General features: G+C 44.2%; 1 long non-coding RNA gene across 1 annotated transcript; it reads left to right on the top strand.

Moving 5' to 3' along the window:
- Nucleotides 1–307: 307 nt before the first annotated feature.
- LOC142895018 (uncharacterized) lies at nucleotides 308–1,929 on the top strand. Its single transcript, XR_012928153.1, has 2 exons — nucleotides 308–804; nucleotides 1,364–1,929. It is a non-coding gene; the product is annotated as an uncharacterized LOC142895018 (long non-coding RNA).
- Nucleotides 1,930–5,890: the final 3,961 nt, after the last annotated feature.

Genomic DNA, 5,890 nt, shown 5'->3' with positions numbered 1-5,890 from the left:
CAAAACTGCCGTTATTGAGGCAACAACCATAGTTCACCTAGATGCTTGTAGTCACTCTGTATTTGTTGCCTTCTGTGATTCTTAAGGACATCATCTAGTTGTTTCCTGCTGTCTTCACAGCCAAAAGGAGTTTGGTTGTGTAATGCTCAGGTTGTCCAAAACTGCTTCTGATCTTGGAGCTTGTCAAGATGGAGGAGTGAGATATTGGTTTTGAACTCCAATCCAATCCAGCTCCCTTGCGAGGTTACCGAGAGAGTTGAAGCACATTGAAACAGCGGAGAGTTTGGACGAGGCAGAGGACGATAAAGAACCAGAAAACTGACAAGGAATTGGCCGACCTTAAGCAGCCAAAGCTTTGCACGACTCAGCAGCTGATCAGTCTCAGCAAAGATTTAAGCCAGATATCTAATTTTCTTACCCGGCAACTCGGCACAACTTTTTTAGTTGTATTCCGTGGTTGGAAACCTCAGTGTGAACTGCAATCAATCTCAAGGGCTGGACGGTTCCTTTGTGTTACGCTCCGAACAACTGCGCACAGTGTTGGACAACAGACAGCTGGCAGCGCTGCGCTAAAAGGCGAGTCAAGTCATGCAAGTTGTGACCGAGATCAGGGGTCGAGACAATGTTCACGCCCCGCGATGAAAGAAGCTCGCAGGAGCAGAGGGGGAAGTCTCATCTGGATGTACTGCTGGAGTTTAAAAGGGACTCTTTATGCAACACACTCCAGTCAGCTAATCCTCTTTTACATAAGCCAGTTTGTGAGAGGAAGGCTTTGTCAAAACAGGAGAGTTTCAGCCGACACATGTAAGTGGCATTTACTTTCATATTTCATTTTACAGAAGAGGAAAGAAGCACAGCTCCCATTAAAATCCATTTTTTTTTTTTTTACCACTTTATCGTGTTTGATTTATAAAAACCGTTACACAGACTGTAGTTTTTATGCGTATAAATGAAAGAAAATCATACTTAATTCTCTCCACATCGCAGGGAAAAACACTTTTATGTTGACCCATTTCCGTAGGTTACATAACACTGAAAGGGGTTTTTCTGTTTGGATTAAAGAGAGCATCAGTTTTTTTCTTTCCTAAAATAAGTAACAGAACTATAACAGAAATATTTTAGTCAAATTGATTTTGTTTTCTAACTACAGAGTCATTATATGCTCTTTTTTAGTTGACATGCAAGAATATTTTTACATTTATAGGAACAAATTCTTTATCCAAAAATCTTTATCCACCACCATTAAAAGCATGTGGGATTGCTGAAAAAAGTACGACAGTGACAGCATTTACATCTTCTCAATGAAAATAAATTCAGCATTATTTTATTAATTTTTTGCATCTCTCATCATAACACGATGCAGGATGTAAGAGCTGGCAGCCTCATCGGCCGTAACAGTTTCTCGTCTCAGGGACGTCTGCCTCAACCCGCACACAGATGGCTGACCAGCAGGACTTCGGGGCGAGCGACAGACCTCCTCCGACTGCTAATTCATCTCTGGTCCAGCAGCCTGAACTCTGACCCAGGTCTAAATGAGGGCTCAAACACACAAGGCACTCTGGGAAGGCGGCCACTAAGACATGAGAAGAAGGAGCCTCATCGGAAACACATCATCCACTGCCGATGTACTGTAGGGAGGGAAATATCTGTCGGCTTAGACCCAACTGGGATTTTCTTTGTCTTTTAATTGCTCCACATAATTTTTTTAGGCTAAACATTGTCACCACTTATTATTTGCCATTTATAAAACTTTTATGATTGACTAAAGACTAAAGAGAACATTAATTGCTGGCTTCAAATAGTCTTTTCAGCGTTTAAAATTTTGAAAGCACTGAGAGATACATACCATGCTAAAATGAACATTTAAAAATATCTATGTGGAAGTTTGCTGTTTTGTCATCTCAAATCCCAAACACAGGGCGAAATACATCTTTGTGCGTCAGAGAGTGTCAGATTCTTCCAGGTCTCGTCAACCTTTTGATGGTTTCTGCTGGTCAGCAGCTCTGTGTTGAAAAATGAAGATCACAGACACCGGTATCTGAAATGGGCTCTTGTTCTCCAGAAATGCTGCATGGGGTAGTGTTATCCCCTGATTACGATGGCCCCTGTGGGACTCCCTTTGTAGGTTCGCTGTGCGCTTCCAACTGGCAAACCAAGGCCAGGGACCCGAGAGGGATCTGGCCTGGGAACAGCTCACTGCTCTGACAGCCAAAGGCAGTCAGTAGGGAAGACGCAACTATACCCAGAGGAGGATGGACAATGGATGGATGGACGGACGGTTGGATGGATGGATTAGAATTGTATTTGAAATGATGATTTCCTTGTACAAGGGTGGTCATTATCTCAGACTCTGAGGGGACATCTGGATTGCTCAGATTGCCACTCTTAAATTCTGTCCATCAATCTTGTCAATCTCCTGCAGAAAGTGTTTTCATTTTTATAATGGGTTCATCGTGAATAAAGACACCGTAGATATCATCGTTTTAGTTTTATCAGAATTGAATATTATACATATAGTCCAGGAAATCACGGCTATAGCATCAACGAAAAACCTCAAGCGCCTCCATCCTGGTTAAACTAGACCTGACTGGTCGGTTCAAAGTTGACAGACAGGTATTTCACCCAATCACCTCGCAAGTTTTGCCTCACTTTGAACGGGCTCTTTACCGGATGATAGGTGAGATAAATCCAAAGGATTAAGGAAACATTCCATCTGTCACGTACGATTAGGAGATTAAAAAGGAAGATTAATACGCCCCTTTAAAAAAAAACATCTCTGTATAACTTCTGTCGTCGCATTTGATGTGCTTTATTCTGGATTCTCTGCAGTATTGATCAAACTAAGCTATGCAGCACCTGAGCAGTCCATGTCTGTCTGATGTAAAGGTCAAGTGAAGGACATCCACCAGTGTTTTTTTGCCTAAACCTGTCCAACCGTAACCCCTCCCCCCCACACACACACGCAAGTATGCACTCAATCATGGGCTTGTGCACTATAAAACCACAAACTCAAAGCAGCAAGTGCTATACATACACAATCTGTATACTCACTAAGAAATACTGCAGCAAAAAAAGCTCTTACTGCCATTCTCCCAACCTTTAATAAAGCAGGACTCTGAAAAAGCTTTCAGGATATCGAGCGGTCCAAACAATGGGGGAAATGGCATTGGGGTTTCCATGGCAACTGCAGCGAGCTGCTAAGAGGGTTGCTTTGAAAACATATGTCAGACTTGACTGGTATGTTCGCAGTGAGCCTAGCAACAGATTCTCGGCGCAGCCTATCACACTGTCTCGCACTGTGTTCTCTAACGTTTGACTCGCTGTCTGTCAGCGGACAGAGCGGAATCAGCTGCAGAGCGAGACTCCCGCCGCTAAAATAAGGAACAGAGGAACTTTCAGCTCCATTGTCGTCGGAGGGAGGCAGACGGAATTGCAACAATGGTTGTTTTTCCCAAATCTTGCGCTGAGGAGAGAGAGAGAGAAAAAGAATGCCTCTCAATTCTTACAAGAATTGCCTCTTTCTTTGTCAGTGTGTTTTTTTCAAAACATGTTTTGAAAATATTGCTGTAATTGATAAACATAGACAGAAAATGAATGAGCAGTCTTTAATCTTTGAACATTGGTTTATCACGTCTGAAATGAGTGTGTGCATCGCAGTCCAATTTGTCATTTTTCGGCAGCTTGTGAATTCACAATGCTGCAGTTTAAATCACTGTTGTCATCACAACTTGTTTATTTATGCCAGAAATGCCTCCTGGGCGTGGCTTATTGCCATGCAAATTTATTTTTACACCGGAAAGTCAAATCAGTGGGTCAATGATGAGCTGCTGACATAACCTGTGTGACACTGTTTCCAACTGGACCGTGATTCCACAGATAAAGCAGCTTGTTCACACAGGCTTCAAGAAAAAGAAGTAAACTGAACTGAAAGCGGAGAAATATCCACATCCCCGATCGTTGCCATGGTTTTATTGCAAGAGCGAAAGCAAAATGTTCTTTTCCTTTCTTGACGAGCCATTGAGAGAGGGTTTTTTTTTTTGTCTGTGTGTTTGCCATTGCAGAGGCTGTGGGTGGGTTGTAACAGCTGCAGCTCGCTGCCATTTCACCGCTTCAACAATGTGGAGCAAGGTGAGAGGGAAGGTACGAGGAGAGAGGGAACGAGGGAGAGGGAGAGGGAGTGGTGGAGGGGGAGGCGGGAGAGAGGGCCGAGATGCGTCATGCCAAAACATTAGTATGCAATCAAGTTACTGGTGCGGTAAGGATTGTGCTTGTCTGTGGACAGCTGCTGCAGCCTTTCGAGTCGGCTCTGCAACCTCTCGCACACCTACGTGCGCACGCGCACGCGCATACACACATGCACACATTTCAGTGATTAGTGACACTGCACCAACAAAAACAATTCTCCTCTCCCACTTGTGCCAGAGGAGGATAAAGGAAAGAGAAGAAAATTGGACTCTTGGTGTCAGTTTGTGCCAAACGCCTCCATATATCCCGTTATTGATCTGCGTGTCACTTTTAGTCTGCACGCAGAGGGGCTGATTAGATGGCTTAAGATGAAATTAGACACACACACACACACACACACATACACACACACACAGATGCACCCACTTGCGCTTTCAGGCAAAGAAAATGATAAGATAGATAGATAGATAGATAGATAGATGGATAGAAAGATTGATTGATTGATTGATAGATTGATAGACAGATAGGCTGCAACTGCAGTTTAGTTTCCCTGCGGCAGACTTTTGCTTTGAGCCCTTTGTGATGTATGTTCCTTCCGCAGCGCGCTGCGTGCATTAGAGTGAGTGAATCCTTGGGTGTGTGTGTGTGCGCGTGTGTGTATGTGTGTTGAGGTTTGGGGGCAGCGATGGGAGGGGGGGACTCTGGGACATTGATGAGCTTCACCCCTCCTATCTGTCTCTCTGTTTCTCTACATTGCTGTGGTCCTTGGCAGGTCCATGTTGCCATGGCAATGCTCACATTGCCGCAGGCTGACTGGAGCAAGCGCTAGTGTGTGTGTGTGTGTGTGTGTTTTGAGAGCGAGGGAGATCAATGCAGAGGAAGGGGGAAGCAGGCGAGACTTGCCTCTTCAATTCATTACCCCTACCACACGCCCACCACCACCACCTCCACCCCCCCCAGCCCCCAACGAGCTGCACACCCCGTCCCAGCTCCCTCCCCTCAAATCTTATCATTGGCATCGGCTGGGCTGGGCTGTGGAAAGGCCTCGGCTCTGCTCAGTAGTCTGAACACGTTTGATCCAAACTCAAGACTGCATTTATTATTCATCCTCCTCCTTGGCAGACAGCACCATTGCCTCACTCCCAGCTCTGCACACACACACACACACACACAAAGGACCTGTGTAGGGGATCTGACAGTACAAATACACACATAATAATGAGCTGAACGGTGTGTTTGGTTGGCCGAGAGTGGTGTATGACTTGTACCGCTGCAGAACCTCCAACCGTCACATATGACCCTCCAACTCTGGTTTAAAATAGAATATATATACTGAAAGGAACGTCATTAGGTTGTAGTAAAATCAGAGTGAGAGTGTTATGCATTTAATGCAGGCAGGGGCAACTCTCTTCATTCTCTCCTTCTGGTCAGAAGTGTTTCACCAAAATCTCGCATTTTATCGGATACAAGTTGTTTGCTCAATTTATTAATCCTGCTAAAGAAATATATATGTATATATATATATATATATATACATATACATACAATGCATAGAAAGTATTATTGAAATAAATATTTTTTACTTCCGAAATTGCCAACGCTTTAACACAACCAACATAAAAGTCTCTATGTAAGTGCAGAGATGGTGTCTGCTGGCCACAGCGGTGCAAACACAGGCTGCTGAGGATGCAGCAATATTTCAACT

Source organism: Nelusetta ayraudi, unplaced genomic scaffold (assembly GCF_046127955.1).
Source record: "Nelusetta ayraudi isolate G7.1 ecotype Tasmania unplaced genomic scaffold, CSIRO-AGI_Nayr_v1 ptg000048l, whole genome shotgun sequence".
Classification (NCBI taxonomy): domain Eukaryota; kingdom Metazoa; phylum Chordata; class Actinopteri; order Tetraodontiformes; family Monacanthidae; genus Nelusetta; species Nelusetta ayraudi.
The sequence above is the reverse complement of the archived record's forward strand: the minus strand, read 5'-3'. Positions and strand labels throughout refer to the sequence as shown.